Source organism: Dermacentor andersoni, chromosome 4 (genome assembly GCF_023375885.2).
Source record: "Dermacentor andersoni chromosome 4, qqDerAnde1_hic_scaffold, whole genome shotgun sequence".
Lineage (NCBI taxonomy): Eukaryota > Metazoa > Arthropoda > Arachnida > Ixodida > Ixodidae > Dermacentor > Dermacentor andersoni.
The window spans coordinates 165971906-165990802 of record NC_092817.1 but is presented as its reverse complement, the minus strand read 5'-3'; the positions used below and the strand labels follow the sequence as shown (position 1 = coordinate 165990802).

Below are 18897 nucleotides of genomic sequence, written 5' to 3'. Positions count from 1 at the left end.
GAGGAGTCTGTGAAAACACGATCTCAGGACTTTACAGGAAAGAAAAAGCCTTGGTTTTTGTCCTGTACCCGTCACTACAGTCGACAAGAGGTGAGATGTACAATCTGGATATTTGCTACGCGGGTATATGTTACGGCTGCAGAAATTACTAGCTCCTGGCCAACCATGCAGTGGTATTCTCCGTTCCCTATGTTTCATGCCGTTGTCTTTTCGTCAAGCGCTCGTGCAGGTCGTTAGTCGTGGACGACCGACGGGACGCGCTGATCTTTGAAGGTATACTGTTTTTGGCATTCTGTAAGCATCCGTGCGCCTACACTAGACGTGTCGATTTCGTCCGCTGTTGAAGTGCTGATTGGCTGATGTTGCATCTGGGTCGCAAGCCACAAGGGTAGCGTTGGCCTGGCGGCCTGGGGCACAGCTGGAAGCATCCGAAGGTCCTGGCAAAGGATGAGTCGACTACTAACAGAACAACTTGGTTATTATAACATCGCAAAAGAGCGGCCGGTCAGGTCGACCGAAGTGGAGGGACGGGAGAGCACGTTACTCGACGGTAGAATTGGAAGCATCTTTGGGCGTCCGGGGGCAGCTGCTTTTATACTCTCGGAGTCGAGGGCAGGGAGGAACGGCTCGGGATGAGGCGCACGTTACGGCGGCGCACGGACACGTTGAGACGAGAAGTGATGCATCCGCCGGGCCGGTGCCGGTGAGCTAGTCCTCCTCGCTTCACAGTTGGGGAGCTCCTCTCCCCGACTGCCGCGCTTTGACAAGCGTGGGCACCAACATGCCCCTTATGAAAATGACTGTTGAAAAGTTGTTGGCATATTGTTGACGAATTGTTGACTCAATAGCCTTTCAACAATACCTCAACAATTATTGAAACCACAGGCAATAATTCAACAGTAAAGTTGTTGGGCAGTTCACAACAAGAAAGTCGTTGACTAAATTCTGTTGGTATATTGTTGAATAGTATTGAGTATTATTGAGCCATTGTTGAGCCGTTTTCAACAATAAAGTCATTGACTAAATTCTCTTGATATATTGTTGAATAGTATTGAGTATTATTGAGCCATTGTTGAATAGTTTCCAACAATAAAGTCGTTGACTAAATTCTGTTGATATATTGTTGAATAGTATTGAGTATTATTGAGCCAATATTGAGTAGTTTTCAACAATAAAGTCGTTGACTAAATTCTTTTGACATATTGTTGAATAGTATTGAATATTGAACCATTGTTGAGTAGTTTCCAACAATAAAGTCGTTGACTAAATGCTGTTAACTTATTGGTGAATAAAATTGAGTCACGAGCAATATTGAGTTTCGAAGTACATGTGAAAAACACACGCACATATGTATGTGTGCGTCTTTTGCACATATATGTTGCTTTACTGATCACTTGATCAGCATTGCATATATACAGGGTGTTGTTTCACGTTACTTGAACCATAGACGTATATACACGTGTTTCAGCTAACTTTACTCAGAGTTTAAAGATATACCGATGCACCATAAGACGATGCGACCAAATGCATGTTGCTCACTCTTGTACGTGTCACGCTATTCTTGTATTTTTCCTAAGTAGTTAATTAGTCAAGAAAATTAGCCATTCTGAAGGAACAAAGTTAGGCGAAAAATTCTAATTAGAAACCTCTAGAGCACTTTGCAAAACGTCCTATTAGGCAATTTCTCGCTTTCTATCTATTAAGTGTTAGTGTTTTTCAGCTTACTGCGAATGCCCGTGAAATAGAAAAAAATATCACCTGACATATCCGCTTGCGCGCCGTGCTTGCAGCGCTCCCAAACGAGCATACCATCGAGCAGGGTGTGTTGCCACTTAAAAGGCGACAGGGCAGTGACGAAGGCGTTGGCTGTGGTATTGACGCCAGCGACGTGCTTCCCTCGCTGCGGTTCATGATGGCGATAAGCAGACGGGTGTTCACACCGGTTAAATGGTATGTTTTCGTTTGTGCGCAGAAGGCTTAGGAGCAGTGCAATCACGACTCGCAGGCGGGCATATGTCACGTGGTGCTTTTTCTATTTCGCGAGCATCCGCAGTAAGCTGAAAAACAATAATACTTAACAGAGAGAAAGACAGAAACTGTTTATTCGGACGTGTTGCCAACAGCTCTGCAACTTTCTAATTGGAATTTCTTTCCTAACTTCCTTGCTTCAGAAGTTGGTTAATTATGCTTGACTAGTTAGCTAATTAAGCAAAAATACACAAATAGCGCGACACGCTACATACCAAAGGGAGCAACATGCATTTAGTCGCGTCGTCACCCGCCGTGGTTGCTCAGTGGCTATGGTGTTAGGCTGCTGAGCACGAGGTCGCGGGATCGAATCCCGGCCACGGCGGCCGCATTTCGATGGGGGCGAAATGCGAAAACACCCGTGTACTTAGATTTAGGTGCACGTTAAAGAACCCCAGGTGGTCAAAATTTCCGGAGTCCCCCACTACGGCGTGCCTCATAATCAGAAAGTGGTTTTGGCACGTAAAACCCCATATATTAGTATTATTATTAGTCGCGTCGTCATAGAGTTTACACTCGGCCTGAAGTTAGCAGAAACACCCTGCATATATATATATATATATATATATATATATATATATATGCAGTTTCAGAAGACAAACGTCCCTACAAGCAGTGACAAACAACCGATGATTGGACGCATCCTGCATTTCCATCGGCGTCCATTATAAGGGGCCAGTGCCCTGGCTGTGTGTTAGGAAACGGCATTGCATGCCTCCATGTTAAATATGGTCAAGGTGGCGGAGAACGTTAACAAAATTCAAGTCTGGGGTTTGACGTGCCAAAACCACCCTTTGATTATGAGCCGCACCGTAGTAAGAAACGCCATATTTATTTTTGCCATCTGGGGTCCTTTAACCTGCACCGAACGCACAGTACACGGTCGTTTTTGCATTTCACCCCAATCGAAATGCAGCCGCCGCGGCCGGCATTAGATCCCAAGCACTGGGTTTAGTAGAGCAACAGCTCAGCCACTATGCCACCAAGGTGGGTGCGGCGGAGAAAGGAGTGAACATCGTTTTTACAGAGTGCGTTTCGCTTACCCGTTAGCGCGCAATACAGAACGAAACGAAAAGCTTGGCCGATATGTACGACATGGTGCTCATATTTCACATGGAGGCCAAATTCTTTTCTGTGACCTAGACGGGGTGCTGGCGAATGTGTTCGGAATCTGCTCGGCCACCAAGCACAATCTGCGCTGCTATACGTTCTCGGTGAGAAATCGCACAGCGCAAGAGCACACGCACAAATGTTTAAAGAATGGGACGACAGACCGCCCGCAGTTTGCCATGACGTCGAAATAAGAAGCACAAACAGCGACGTTTCTGTACTTTTCTGGTCAATAGTTCAGTTCGCATGGTTGCGGCACGCATTACTTTTTTTTTTTTAAATCCAAACGGCGAAAACTATGCGCGCACAAATTAGCGCGGCGTTTGTGACGTTTGAATTTGGCGCCTTTTCTCGCGCATGCCATTAGCTCCGGCCGGTGCACTGCGTTACTGCGCTAAAGAAAGTAGTTCATCAAAGAAGCGAATCAAAAAACTTTTATACACTTGCAAATCGCAACAATTGTTCAGTAATAACATCAAATTACATAATTTGTTATCCAATGAAACAATTTATGATAATATAAGCGTGTATTTGTATGAGTGTACATGTATGATTGCGCGTTTGCGCTGTTGATGCTTGGCGCATTCCGGCGAGTTCGTGCACGCCGTTAGCATGAGAGTTTCCTGCGTTTTCTGTGTTCTTTGTGTGCTTCGCTGTGACGTCTTTGGAATACTCCTGCGTGTTGCTCGCTTTTTATGGACTTGTTGCCTCGAAGATCGCCATGATCGCCTCCGACTCAGCGACATCAAGGGTGAGTGAGTGTTTCGAATTCCCCTTGTTCGTCAATTGCGACGCGGTGAACGGAAGCGGGGAAATGATTTCAGCGCTTGTGCGTGTCTTCCGCGCGCCTCTTTTCTAGTTTTCATTCCTAGTACTATCCTTCCGTTGCGAGAATGGGTTGTACAGCACTAGATTTGTGGTAGATAACGTGGAGTTTTGTCCTGGTTTAACTTTACACTCCGCTTGTGGTGACGTAGGGCAGCTATGTGGTGCCAGTTAAAACAGGGCATGTTGTACGCCATGATTTCTGATACGGTGTTCGAGCCCCGATTGAGTTAGCCTTATTAATGAGCGCAAAACAATGCGACGGGAAACCATCCGATCTGTACTGTAATCGAAGATATTTCGTTTGCGCCACGCTAGTACAAGGCGTGTGAGCGAGCTTTCAGCAAAAGGGGGGGGGGGTGCGGTGGGATTGGCGAATGTGTATTCTGTTGCGCTGTTCCCTTGAGGATCGAGTGACTCCGCGGTGCTTCAAGGCCACTATCTGACACGCCGTGCGGCCGATGTTCGCGCGATCGGAAAACACAGAGGAGGCTGTCGCGCAATAATAATAAAGAATTTCAAGGGTGTACATGCCATACGTGAGATACAATAGGGGTGATGCCACAGAGTGCTGCGAAATCATCGAGTTATACGCCTTGCCAACCGGCTGCGTTTTGTTTTCCCCCAGGTCGCGCGCATTCAACTTTATTTTTTCATCTCCGTTCGTCGCCATCGAGTGCTTCGCCCAAACGGCTTTGCGTAGGCGCTCTTTGCATTCACGGAAAGGCAGATTTCATGGCACTCCAGGTCCTACAACATTCAAAATAATGTAATTTCGTGAAATTGCAGCTTTTCGCACTTCAGTAACTGATTTAACAATAGTTTTAAAATCAGTAAAGGAACGAGATGCCTGGCATATCTGCGTTGTCGTCCCACTGTGTTTCGAGGCGGCATGTATACGTTATCGGCAACATAAACATCAATAATTAGCATTGTTTCTTGTGACCATAGAAGTAGCTAGTTATGTCGAAAAGCAATTTTTGCTTTGAATCAGAGCACTATAGAGTGAACAGATTGAAAGGGGAGCGCATCGTTGTGAACTAAATCACGACGCTTTGCACAAGCTTGGAATAATGCTTTGTCGAAAGAGCAGTTCTGTGAAATTCTTTCTTTGAGAGTAAGCAAAACTTCAGTAGCATCAGGTAGACGGGGAGTAAAAGAATGTAACACTGGTTTTATATGAAGGAGCTGCCTTTAATATGTGGCCATAACAGTTAAGTAGATGCGTGGAAATGATGTTTAAAGTAACCAGAGGAATGTGAAATAAATTTTTTGACAAGCTCACACTGCCATTGGCAAGAGCGGCCACACTTTAGTGTATTCAATGACTAGTCATTTGTATCCGTCCATTTATGTCAGCCTAATGGTCCATGTAGCTCTTTTGATTGTCGCTTTTGCTGCATCGTGGCTTCACGTTTTAATAGTGACATCTTTTTTCAGATTCAAAATGAGCTGGGAGAGGCCCCAGCTGGAACGGTAAAAGTGAATTCTTTGGCCATCCATTCTGTAGCGTCACGATGATCAAATACAGTGATACCGTGAAAATGTATTGCAGGAAGCAGAAAAAACAACAACATTGCTGATGCAACTGCAACGCATTTGCTCCAGTGATCAATTGGTGCAGAGTGCCTTCATTAGGAGACATGGTGCCTTTAAGCACTCAGCTTAAAGACTTTGCAACTGCACCGGGACTGGGAGTGAATTTCATTGTCACTTGTGAACATTTTAAACGCGGAATGTGCCTTTTTCAGTGTATATGCCTGATATGAGAGGGGCGTTCAGAAACTTAGTGTGGACATTAGTGGTCTGCATGAGTGCACATCTTTCTAGTTTTACCAGAACGAAGGTATTATGACCTATGTCATACAGCAGTGCACAGCTAGAGGTATCAAACCAGAACAGCAGCACCCTTTGAGAAAGTTGGCTGAAGAACGAGCAGCGATCGGGGCTTTCTGCATTTCAAGGGCCAAATACCAAAAAGATTGATGCCGAGCTGGACGGTGTGAAGTGCCGGTCACCACATGCTGTAGCCAGCATGGCATTTTTAATCTCCTTGGCATTATGTCTCGTTAAGATACAGAAATTGCATCACTGCTCATAAAGAAATTGGAAATTGGGAGGTTGAGGGGAAGTGGAAGGGCTCCCCTCTGGAGCAGCCAGTGCATGCCCTTTGCTATACTGATAATCCTACCTTAATGAGAACCAGTGATGCATGTTAACCTATTACGCAGCTAAGTGCATTCCTTGTTTTGTATTAAGGGGACACTAATGACACCTTAAATGAATTTAAAATAAAGCATCGTCTTAAAGAACTACTTCTGTAACTTTCTTGGTAGTTGTTTGATTATTAGAGAAAATAAAGCTCAAAGTTCAATTTTCTGAGTATCGCCCCAAAATCTTTGTGCTGACACCTCATTGTCACATCATGGATTCCAAGTATTTTTTCAAACTGTATTGGTTCTGTAAAAGTTCCTGACGCTTTTTATTTTGGGTTTTTGGAATACGATGAAGAACATCTTTATTTGTAAAAAAAATTGCTACACCTCAACAGACATTATCAAAATCCATGACGTCACAGCAAGCGGGTGTGGTAACTTCAAGGCAGCACTGCCACCAATCTTTCCTCTTGCTGCTTTTACAGTTTACTCAGCCTCTTGTCACGGTATGAGTGAATCTCTTGAATTGTAGGAAGGTCATGTACAGATACATCTAAAATAATTTTTCTCTTTAGTGCTTTCATGCCGTAGTTGCTTAGGGGTGTTGGCACAGCTCCGCTAAGCACGAGGTCACAGGATCAAACAGCCGCATTTTGATGGAGGTGAAATACAAAACTGCCCAGGTACCTTGCAGCCTGATTTGGTAAAAATTAGTCCAGAGTTCCCCACTAAGGCGTGCCTAAACATCAGATTGTCGTTTTGGCACTTAAAACGCCAGAATTTAATTAATTTAATTTTGCTTTAGTGCTCCTTTAAGCTGTAGAATTCATGATCTTTGCAAAAACTCATGCTCAAAGTATTCTCCATAAAGATTAAATAAACAGTAGATATATGTGTCTATTTATATTTTGAATTGTGGTGATACGTGATGGCTATTAGAACGGTGGTACAACGAGACAGACAGAATTGTAATACAATGTATGACGGCACGATGAGGCACATCGAGGAAATGACTGAGTTTCCCTAGAGGTCCCTGACATGGACATCAACTGACTGTCTACAAACTTCTGAGTTCACTCCGTGATCTTGTGCAGCCTGTGCTTTGCGAGTCGATTAATTTAATTGAGGTGGTGGTTGGCACATACTGTCCTTGCAGCTTATGTACATTTCATACAGTGGAGTGGGCCCGGCAGCAAGCTAGCGATGGCCCGTGCTAACGTTCCACGCTTCTTCCTGGTGCAGTTCCTCGGACTTTGGAGCTTGCAGCTTCTGGAGCCTTCCAGCTTTCGTGCCCCGTGCCCAGAATCTGTCGCCTGGTTAGGTCCAGGCGCAACACTTCCGGTCTACGGGCACATTACGGCGGAGCCAGTGGAGCCGTGCTGGGCTTCAAATCACCGACTCGCCAACAGCACATCGCGGTCGGCGCACTTTGTACACGGCCGCCAACTATATCTGCAAGCATCGTGGCATTCACTCAGTCATCTAAACACCGGAACCACCCCTGTGCATTCTGCGCATGCGTGGAATTTTGTTAAAAAGTTGCGCCCGAGCAACGCGCCCTTCAGTGGGCCCGGCAGCAAGCTAGCGATGGCCCGTGCTAACGTTCCACGCTTCTTCCTGGTGCAGGTAACGAAGTCTTATTGCCTTTACGCAAAACCTAGTAGCCACCGTGCACTTTTTGTGCTGCCGGGCCCACGGCGCTTTTGTTCCATTGTGTGTGATTGTGCGCATATGCTGTTAAAACTTCTCATGCTAGCTGGTGATATCGAATCTAACCCCGGCCCCGACAAAGAGATTCTTAATGCATTGAAAGAACTGCAATCTGGACAGACGGTAATGCTGGAACAGCTAAAGTCTATTGAAAAAAAACTAGTTGATCATGATAAAACGTTCAGGGAAATCAAAACACGGCTAGACAAAATTGAGACAGCCTGTGCTGGTATCGATGACATGCAAAGTGAATTAGGCAGACTACATGAGATAAGCACTGAAAATACGGCACAGATAGGTGTACTGTCTGCCCGGATAAACGATGCTGAAAATAGATCTAGAAGAAATAACCTTGTTTTTTACAGCATCGCCGATAAACCTAAAGAATCATGGTCTGATTCTGAGAAAATTATTATTGCATTGTTCACAATATTTAGATGTACAAATAGAACCGCGTGATATTGAACGTGCACATCGCATTGGGTCTTTCCAAACTGGAAAGTCCAGGCCTATAATTGTGAGGTTCACTCACTTTAAAAGCAGAGATCTTGTCCTTTCTTCGGCTCGTAAGTTCAAAGGTACGTGCTATGCCGTTGCGCAAGATCTCGCCCCAAGCACGCGCCTTGCCCAGAAACGCCTCATCGAGTTCGGAAGGGCCCGTAAACTGCGGTTCAAGTTGCGACATGAAAAGCTTATAGTAGGTGAAAAAACCTACTACTTCGACCACACTACTAACCAGGTCATTGAGGAACACCTTTAGCCATCATTGAGACCAAAATGTACACCGCAACCACAGAATAGTCAGCCTTTATCATTCCTGCTCGCTAACATTCGAAGTGTTGTTCCCAAGCGTGATGCACTGTGCAGTCTAATAGGCTCATCTTCTTGCGATGTCTTACTACTAACAGAAACATGGCTTAACACATCAATCGATGATACCGAAATTCTCCCTTACCTCTCGCATTTTGACATTTTTCGGAAAGATAGACCTGATAACTCACGCGGTGGGGGTGTATTAATCGCCACTAAGCGTAACCTACATTGTTCACTTGTAAACCTCTCTTCACAACTGGAAATGATTTGGATTCGATGCACTGCTACACACCCGCACATTCTGATTGGTATTTGCTATCGGTCTCCTAGTACCGACAGTTCTTTCACGCCTTCACTTCATGAAGCCTTAAATACGTTGACAAAAACATATCCTAACAGTCCTGTCCTTCTGTTTGGCGATTTTAATTTTCCAACTATTGATTGGTCCGATCCTGACTCTACATTATCTAAAAGCAGCCCCGCTAGTGACTTCTTAAACACGTGTATAACATTCGGCTTAACACAGCTCGTCACTGACTCAACACGCGTCACTGCTCACTCGTCCAACGTTTTAGATCTTGTATTAACGACTCACCCTGATAACTTTACCCCTGTCACCTTATTGCGCGGTTTGAGCGACCACCTGACAGTACATATTTCGTTTCGTTGCAACGTACTAAAGAAACAAAAAAATCGGAAAACACTTACACTCTATGATAAAGGGGACTATGTCAGCATGAACCGAGAATTATCTGAGTACTTTGATATGTTCGTCGCTAACTTTCAACTAAATTCTCTCGAGTCGAACTGGCTGCTTTTCAAAGCAGAGATGCATCGCCTTATACGTCTTTACATCCCCACCATTACAATAACAGAAAGAACAACATCACCATGGTTTAATGTATCCCTCAAACGACTAAATAATAAGAAAAAACGGTTGTTTCGATCAGCCAAACGATCTAATTCTTCTTGCACATGGCAGAAGTATTACGCAGCCGAGAAAGAATATGACAAGTTAACCTCTCAAACTAAACACAAGTTTCTTTCTACCACTTACCAGCTATGCTACAAACTAACCCGAAGCGATTTTGGAAAACTATTAATCCTAATCAGCGGAATGAGATATCACTTATCAATAACTCCGGGCTTCCGATCCCTGAGACTGAGGCTGCGGATCTTCTTAACATAACATTTAGTTCAGTTTTTACTAATGAATTACTTGATGGCTTGCCCGATCCACCATACTTCGCATATCCGCTCATGCAAAATATCACATTCGATCCCATCGGCATTGTCAAAGTAATTGAATCATTGAAGAACTCGTCATCTACAGCAGTAGACGGTATCAATGCCAAAGTTCTAAAAAATACTAAACATGTGTGTAGCCTGTTTTTATCACTCATATTCCAGGAATCACTTAACAGCGCTTCAATTCCACATGACTGGCAGGTGGGCAAGGTCATCCCAGTCTTCAAGAAAGGAAGCCGATCATCACCGAGTAACTACCGCCCTATTTCCATAACAAGTGTGTCTTGTAAAACAATGGAACATATGTTATATTCGCATATTGCTAACTTCCTAACATCCGTCAATTTTTTTCACCCAAGTCAACACGGTTTCCGCAAAAATTATTCCTGTGACACTCAACTTGCTCTTTTCTGGCACGACTTACATTTAAACCTAGATCGTAACATCCCGACTGATACAATATTTTTAGATTTCGAAAAAGCATTCGATAAGGTCCCTCATGGTCGTCTCTTAATAAAGTTATCGCGTCTTAACATTCATCCTTGTGTTCTAAGCTGGATTCGAGGGTTTTTAACTAACCGTGAGCAATTCGTATACGCTAACTCTCAGTCTTCATCCTTAACACCCGTGCTTTCAGGCGTACCTCAAGGTACCGTACTTGGTCCCCTCCTTTTCTTAATATACACCAATGACCTACCTTGTAATATTTCTTCTCATATCCGACTCTTCGCTGATGATTGTGTGATTTACCGAGCAGTTACTAACCCCAGCGACCATTTGGCGTTACAAAATGACCTATCGCGCATACAAAACTGGTGTACCACTTGGCTCATGTCTTTAAATGTAGCTAAAACCGTGTTAATGTCTATTCATCGTCGTCGTAATTACGATATACCTAATTATAGCATCAATAACACGCAGATTGCAACAACGGATTCATTCAAATATCTTGGTGTGCACATCTCGCGTGACTTAACTTGGACCTGTCATGTTAACCACATAATAAACTCTGCTAATCGTAGTCTAGGTTATCTACGCCGTAACCTTTTCCTCGCTCCTCCCTCTATTAAACAACTTGCTTTTCTAACCTTTGTGCGGCCCAAGCTTGAGTATGCCGAAGCTATTTTTTACCCCCACCACAATAACCTTATTAAAGCCCTCGAGTCGGTTCAGAACCGCGCGACACGATTTATCCTGTCAACTTATTCATACAATTCAAGTATCTCGGCACTAAAAGCCCAAATAAACTTACCCTCTCTAGCCTCACGCCGTAGAATAGCCCGTCTTAAGCTTTTTCATAAATTCTTTCATTCCTTGCCTTTTGACAACCCGTACATAAAAAGAGCACATCGCATTGCCCGCACCAGTCACTCTAATACAGTATATCCCCCACAAGCCCATACCATTACTTTTCAGCAATCATTTTTTCTGCGCACAACACGAGACTGGAATGGCCTGCCTGCCGAAGTTGCCACTGTCATCGACCCACTTGCATTCAAGCGACTCATCGAAAATATCCCTTTGTAATTTGTAGTACCTATCTTTTCACTAACTCCCCACTCCCTCATGTAATGTCTCAACAGAGACCTTTGAGGAAACGAATAAATAAATAAATAAATAAATCTCACATATTACTTCTGCAGCACAGCAAGCTAACGTGACGTGTAGTGGTAATCTTAGTAATGATCGACAATCATGTGCCTCTTTGAGCTCCTAATGCTGCTTGCCAACACAAGCAGCAGCAGTTGCCCAAGATAGCGGGAAGGAGATTCATTGAAAAGTGGCATATGCCCAGGGTCGCATACCCAGTCACCCAAGCTGTTCCAACGGTTGATTTTGAACTCTTCCCTTAACATAGCAGCCCAAATTACACATTAGACCATGGACTACCTATTGACACAAATGGATGAGAAAATAGAGACAAACACCTGAAAATATGAAGTATCCTAAGAATGGTAATCACAATAAATAGTACTAGATGTGCATTAGCGCAAGCTCTTGGGCCAGTTGGTGCGTGATGAAATTGAAAAAGGGGGGTACCAGCAAAACAAAGGACGCGCACACACGTAAAAGGCGTTAGACAGGGACGGACGCTGGTCCGTCCGTGTCTAATGCCGTTTCCTTGTGTGCGTGTCATTTGTGTTTCGCTGGTACTCCCCTTTTTCAAGTACTAGATGTTTGGATACTTTGGTTTATTATTCTTGTTTGTGCTGGATTGTTTTTCTGAAACATATGGCGTCCAGACAGCATAAGAAGCTTGTAAGAAGTCAGGTTTAGCAATCTAGATTTGCAACAGGTACTTTTGTAATTTATTTGCAGTAGGGCTGTTGTGTGAATGTACTTGAAAGGCTTAAAACTGTTTTGCTAACATTTACTTAAACATGCAGGTTCACATAGGTTGAAGGAGTGCACATTGAGAAGGTTATCCTGGCACAGTTTACCATGGTCTGCCATGGTGGACCAGGAAAGTTTGCAAGGGCGTTGCTTCACCATGTGTTCACAGAGGAGGAGCTCATGGGCCATTTGGGCTTTGGAAATAACACCAAGGGGCAAAAAAGGCTCTTGACCCCACCAGGGTCAGTGCTGTTATAGGCAAGTACCATATATCCTTTCTGGTTGCATTTTTACATTCACATTTTTTTCTAAAATTATGAACTTGCCATTGGCATAACAAACGACTTTCAAGTAGCCCGTGTGTGCAGTTGTATGCGACAATAGCCTACTATTTGGAATGACTGTTCGTACGATCTTAAGTGCGTAATGCCGCCATACTCAAATGCTTCTAAAATTTAAAAGCTGCCTTCACTGCTGAAAGTTTTTAGTGGCTCCACCACATAAAATGAGCTGCATTTGCGCATTAGCAGTGTTACTTGGCTGTCATTGCAAGGAATAGTTGTCTGTGAAGCACGCTCCAAATCTATTGGCATGGAGGACATGTTTAGTTAGCCTGAAAATGTTATTCTAATACGCGAATTGCGGAGAAGGTATGCTCAAGTGTGGTTACTGCTCAGCTCGAGCAGGAGCATGTTCACCAAATTGCAGAAGTCAAAACACCTCTCCAGGTTCTGAGATGTGAAACAGTAGTTTCACCAATTTTAACAGACCACATCGAATTAAGGTTGCTCCTATATTGAAGGAGGTCCATGTGATGCCAGACAGCAGCCTTTTAGCAGAGGGAACCTGAGTGGTGTGGCAATTTTCTTTTGGTTGTTTCAATCAAAGAAACAACAGGGACAGAGTTGCAAGCATTGCTGTCAACAGTACTACGTTTAGTGGGCGCTTACTCATTCTAAGCACTTAACCTATGACTCGTATTTATTAACGCACACTTTATCACTTTGTATTCTAAGATATGAAAAAAATATTTGTGTATTCTAAGATATGAAAAAAATATTTATGTGGCTTTTCCCCATATACTTCAATAAATTGAGAATAGGCTCTTGGGGCCTAATGTATAAAGCTTCTTCCAGACCATCGGACATGTCCACTACTCCCATTCTGAAATTGTTAGAATTGATTCCTGCTTCCTTACTTCACCTACCTGTTAACAGGGTTATTATGAACCATTGCCAAGTAGATTATGGGCTTCAATTAATCAAAAAAATGAATGGGCTTTTCTGTCGCTCTTGTTTAGCCTGTTGAGGATCACATTTTGGGGAGAAATATGCCTCTCTAATTTAGGAGTTATATATTTTTGTGGTGTGCAAATGCTCAAAACTTTCAGATTGAATAGTGTCCTATTCAATTTAGTCTTTGAATGGTCACTATTTGTAAATGCGAGTATTCTAATATTTCGAAACACCAATAAAACATGAAATTTGAGCCAAAGTACGGTAAATTTTCACCTCCAATAACATAGTGTAGACATAAAACGTAACAACTTGTAATAGCAGACCACGCTACGTTACTTCAGTAGCTGTACTTTAGAGGCTGTACAGCAATCATTTATGCTTACTGAAGAGTCCTGTGCATGTGAAGAAACTTTCTGCTGCTCCATTTGTGCTTTTAATAAACAGCTTTTCATAACATACCAATGACAGAAACTTGCTAACTTTAATAATACTAGGATGTGAGCCTCATCTTACATTAATTGTGATATCAGCTGTTCATTATTCAGAAACTATCCATTATTTGATTTGCTTCTAGCATTATTCGGTTCAGCCTCAAAAATCACTTTTCGCGCACCCTTAATATTTTTATTGCAGATTTAAGTTCTTCAGAGTGACATTCCGAGAAAATAAACTGGTAAATAATATTTTTAAATACCAATAAAGTGGCAATACCATTTCAGTATTTGCAGTTTTACATGTTTTATTTTTTTTATGCAGGATAAAGCAGCATAATTTTTTTGTGTAATGAAACTTACAAAAAAACTTGTGGCAACACTCCGAAATTACTGCGATGACAGACACCAAGGAGCTAGGTGAAAAATCAGTTTTGGAGAAACCCAAGGAGCGACAGCACTATAAGAATATTTTCTAGAAGTCTCAAGGTTGCAGCACCTCCAGTGGGATGCTAGGCAACACTTTGTTCTGAAAAGGCAAATTTTTTTAAGAACGTTGCATCACAGCCACAGATGTACGGCAGTGAACCCTAAAAGGGTTAAAGAAGTCAGTCCTATCGCATATGGCTCTTAAAAGACGCCACTTCTTCGTCTCTGTCACATTCTGCATGTGTCATGCTAAGCAGCTTGGTGCACTACACGGAATCCTCATTAGAACAGTAATTCAGTCGTCGAGGCAGAAAACATACTTCACTGTAAGCAGTGTCTTCTTTAATGTAGAAAGTCTTAAGTCATTGTAAGGCGAGAAGTACATTCCGATTGCATGTGAACTCAGGAAACCTAACATCAAATGAAGCTACACTCAGTTGTAGTGACATGACAGTATTGTATTTGGAGCATGGAGAACCACAGTGAAGTGCAGCAAATTTTAATTATGAAAGTTACAAGAAATAATTTTAGTTGTCAGTTCAGGTTTATTTATGAACGACATGAATTTGTTTCACCATTTCGTTTCTCAGCAAGCAAAGCTCACATCTTTGACATTGAGGATATTCATAAAGTTATTTTGCTACAGTGTTTTGTTCCTCTTTGCCCTTTCCTGCATTTGACACTTAGTGGAGTACTGTGCCGCACTGAATAAATTTAAATGGTCATGCTGTAAAGCTGTACCCGTGGAAAGTTGGACTAAAGCAACACAAATACATAAATCAATTTCGTTATAACGAGGGCAGGTTGCATGCCATTCTTTTGCATGTGGAAGTTGCTTTTTAAAACTTGTTCTGGCTTCTTGTTTTTGCAGGCTTCACGTGTCGCAAATTGCCTGGTACCAACATGCCCTATGTAAAGAACTGTGGCCTCGCTTCTCGCATGGGACCAATAACCTCTCAAGAGCCCAAGTTGGACAGCTCAAACCAAAACACAAGTGTTGTGCTTTTGTAACTCTCGACATTCTTATGTTCTGTGTTAGTCTCCTGAAGGGCCCAATTTGGATTTCTCAAATGAGCTTACAAATGTTGTGCCTTTCTATGCCTTCACGTTTTTATGTTAATTTTATTTATGTTAATTATGCTAGTCTCCTGAGAAGTCCACATTGGATTGCTCAATCCAGAATACAAGTGCTGTGCTTTGTTATAGTTCACTACATTTTTATGTTAGTTTTTGATATGGTTCTAGTAAGGAAAGTGTTTCCTTATTAATATATTCTTTAAGTATCTTAAGCCATTTCATGCCAAATCACCCAATTTTGTCAAGAACTGTTCCATTATGGCAAACCATTTCAAGTTTGCTTGATTTTGAGTAGGTACAATGAGAAAATTTGCTTTCGTACATACACTTGAGTCATTCCAGGGCAACCAACCAACCAACGTATTTTTGACCATCACAGATATAGTTGAAGCTCCAAACTCTTGCTCCCCATTTATTTTCCTTCGCAAAATTTTTTTTTGAAATTTGGCAAAAATTTATTGTTCTTGCCCAGCTAAGCTAGAAGGCACTGATACACGTTTCTTCTGAAAGGGAAATTGTATGATCCAAATATTCAGATGGTGTTCATGTCAAGAGACTGAAGTGGTGTGAGTGCCAAAATTTGCAAAGTTTGAATTTTCTTCTAACGTAGGGAAATACAGAAGGCACAAAATAAATATAAAATCAGACTGGTTGACTTGGGATAGCTGCAAAATATTTCAAGCCTTGGAGGTTCAGTTGATCAGCTAAAAAACTGTAAAGTTCAAATTTTTCGCAAAAAGCTTCGTGTTGAAGGTAAAAAAATTAGCTTTGGTGGTTGGCACAAAAGTATATGTCGCCCATCGTTACACAGCCCTACATGTCTGCTATACATGTGACAAGTAACAAAAAGGTATTGTTTAAGTGCGATAAATTATTTTTTATAATTTTAATTTGTGGATCACACATACAGCATAAATATAGCATAAATATATGAAGCCATGTCATCTAGTAAGGAAATATTGTTAATATAATTAGCCACAAGAACTATTCAACAAACTGACTGCCTTTTTTATCATTACGAAGGCAGGTGATGTCTAGCGCTGCAGCTGCAGTCTCAATTCGTATTTTTTTTAACATGAACGCAAGAAGTGGTTGCCAATGGTGTCTGACCACATCAGACTAAACATGGCACATATGACTTTTATAGATGAGCATGTTCCGGCTCTAAAACAGTGGTAGCAAACAACACCACAAGAATTTGTTCGTACTCATGTAGGTTTTCAGTCCTAATTATGAAGGTGTTTTCTACTTCCATCGTCATTGGGCTTCAGGGAGCAGGGCACAAAGTGTCCTGCTCCCTCTATGTTGCATTGCACTGCGACATGCCCTTTAAAATGCTTTGTATAAACAATATCAGCGCTCTTTCTGGATTTACTGTCTACATAATAGCTATTTCTTTTTGTAAACTGTACGAACCATATCTTTTAGCACTGCAGGATTCCCTCACGTATTTAATACGTACGAGGTCTGTTAGAAAAGTATTTGACCTTTTTTGCGAACACCTGATGAATATGTAAGAAGTGCGTTTTCATCAGCCGCCCTTGAACCTTTGTGCGCATGCACGAATTTTTTCCTGCCTGCCAATAGCGTGAGTTGCTGGGACGCAGCATTTGAATGAGGTAGTACACAGTGCTCTCGTCGGTTTTTTATTGCAAGGAAAATGGCGGAGTGACTGGAGCAGTGCTACTGCATCAAATTTTGCCAGAAACTGGGCGACAGCCAAGTGGAAACCATTCCGAAGATTCAGACTGCTTTTGGTGACTATGCTATGAGCAGCACACAGATTAAGGAGTGGTACAACCAGTTTAAAGACGGCCACGCATCGGTGGAGAGCGAGCCACGCTCCAGTCGGCCATCAACATGCCGAAATGACCAGGTCATTGCCGAAGTGAACCCCGTGGTGATGCGGGACTGTCGTGTGACTATCCAAGAAATTGTGGAAGAGGTGGGCATCAGCACATTTTATCCACATTCCATTATCACTGAAGATTTGGCCATGAAGAGAGTTGCACCGAAATTCGTTCCCAAAGTGCTCATGGTGGAGCTAAAGCAACTTCGTGTTGAAGTCTCACAGACATGCTGGATTCCACAAACAGTGACCCCAACTTCATGAACACCAATCACTGGTGACAAGTCTTGGGGGTATGTCTACGACCCGGAAACCAAATCCCAGTCATTACAGTGGAAGCATTCCACGTCACCAACCAAAGACCGCTAAGTGCGCATCAACGTTAAAGTGTTGCTGACTGCTTTCTTTGACTCCCGCAGTGTGGTACACCACGGGTACGCACCACAGGGTCAAACAATCACTAAAGACTACTACAGGGATGTCCTCCATGGCCTATGTCATGCTGTGTGGCGCAAGATACCGAAGTTGTCAACAGGAAATTGGCGCATCCATGACGACAATGCTTTTCTCGCACTTGATTCAGACTTTTTTGGCGAATAACCAGACTCCTGTAGTTCGACAGGCTCCTTACTCTCCTGATGTGGCCGCCTGCGACTTCTGGCTGTTTCCCAAAATCAAGAGGCCATTGAAAGAAGCGCGATTCCAGACAAGAGAATACATTATGGCTGCAACGACAGCTGAGCTAAACTCCGTTCGGAAAGAGGCCTTCTCGGAATGCTTCTAACAATGGCAGCACTGCTGGGAGAAGTGACTGGAGTCCCAAGGAGACTACTTTGAGGGTGATTAGGTTTCCAACGCTCCAGTTATGCCAGTTTTTTTTTCTTCAGCCAAAGGTCAGATACTTTTCTAACAGACCTCGTATTGATAGCTTATGTGCAATGGCTGTATGGTTTACCTGGCCTACACCAAACACAAGCCTCGTTGCGTTAGAGCATGTGGCCCTTGGCAATAAAATGCAGACCCTAACACCGCTTCTCTGTCATCTGTGTGGAGACAAAACCAGCTTTGTCGTGTGCATTCCCAGCCGGCAAGCTGTGCGCACATCCGAGAAAAGTCGGTGCTGACAAAATTTCAAAAAAGAATTTATCGTATTTAAAAATAATGCCTTCTTTAACTTCACACATGCATAGCAGACATGTAGAGCTATCCAATAATGCATCACATATTTTTTGGCCAACTACGAAAGCTGTTTTTTCCTTCAACATGAAGCTTCTTGCAAAAGATTAGAATTCGTTTTTTTTTACAGGCGATCAGCTGAACCTTCAAAGCTGCACATATTTTTTTGCTATACTATGTCACTTGGGCTACCATTCTGTATTTAGGTTCTGTCCTGTGAATTTTTCGTTACGAAAAAAAATCAAACGGATTGCAATTTGACTCATTTTTGCCGGTGCCAAAAGCAATTGAAGTATTCAAATATTTGAAAAATTGGCTATTTTGGCAGTTGGATCACTTCACCGTATTTCCACACACACCATTTGAAGGCCTCGATCAATACAATGTGCATTTGAAAAAGAATGTTGATTGATGTCCTCTAGCTCAGCTGAGCAGGAAAATTAAACTGTCACCAAAATGCTACAAGATATCTG

At 42.7% G+C, this 18897-nt stretch overlaps 1 long non-coding RNA gene across 2 annotated transcripts; it reads left to right on the top strand.

Moving 5' to 3' along the window:
- The first annotated feature begins 3811 nt into the window (after nucleotides 1-3811).
- Nucleotides 3812-15532, top strand: LOC140217400 (uncharacterized). 2 transcript variants are annotated; one of them, XR_011893959.1, is made up of 4 exons: nucleotides 3812-3889; nucleotides 5404-5439; nucleotides 12278-12482; nucleotides 15194-15532. It is a non-coding gene; the product is annotated as an uncharacterized lncRNA (long non-coding RNA). The 2 variants fall into 2 exon arrangements; XR_011893958.1 differs by lacking the exon at nucleotides 3812-3889 and having other exon boundaries at nucleotides 4669-5439.
- The last annotated feature ends 3365 nt before the right edge of the window (nucleotides 15533-18897 follow it).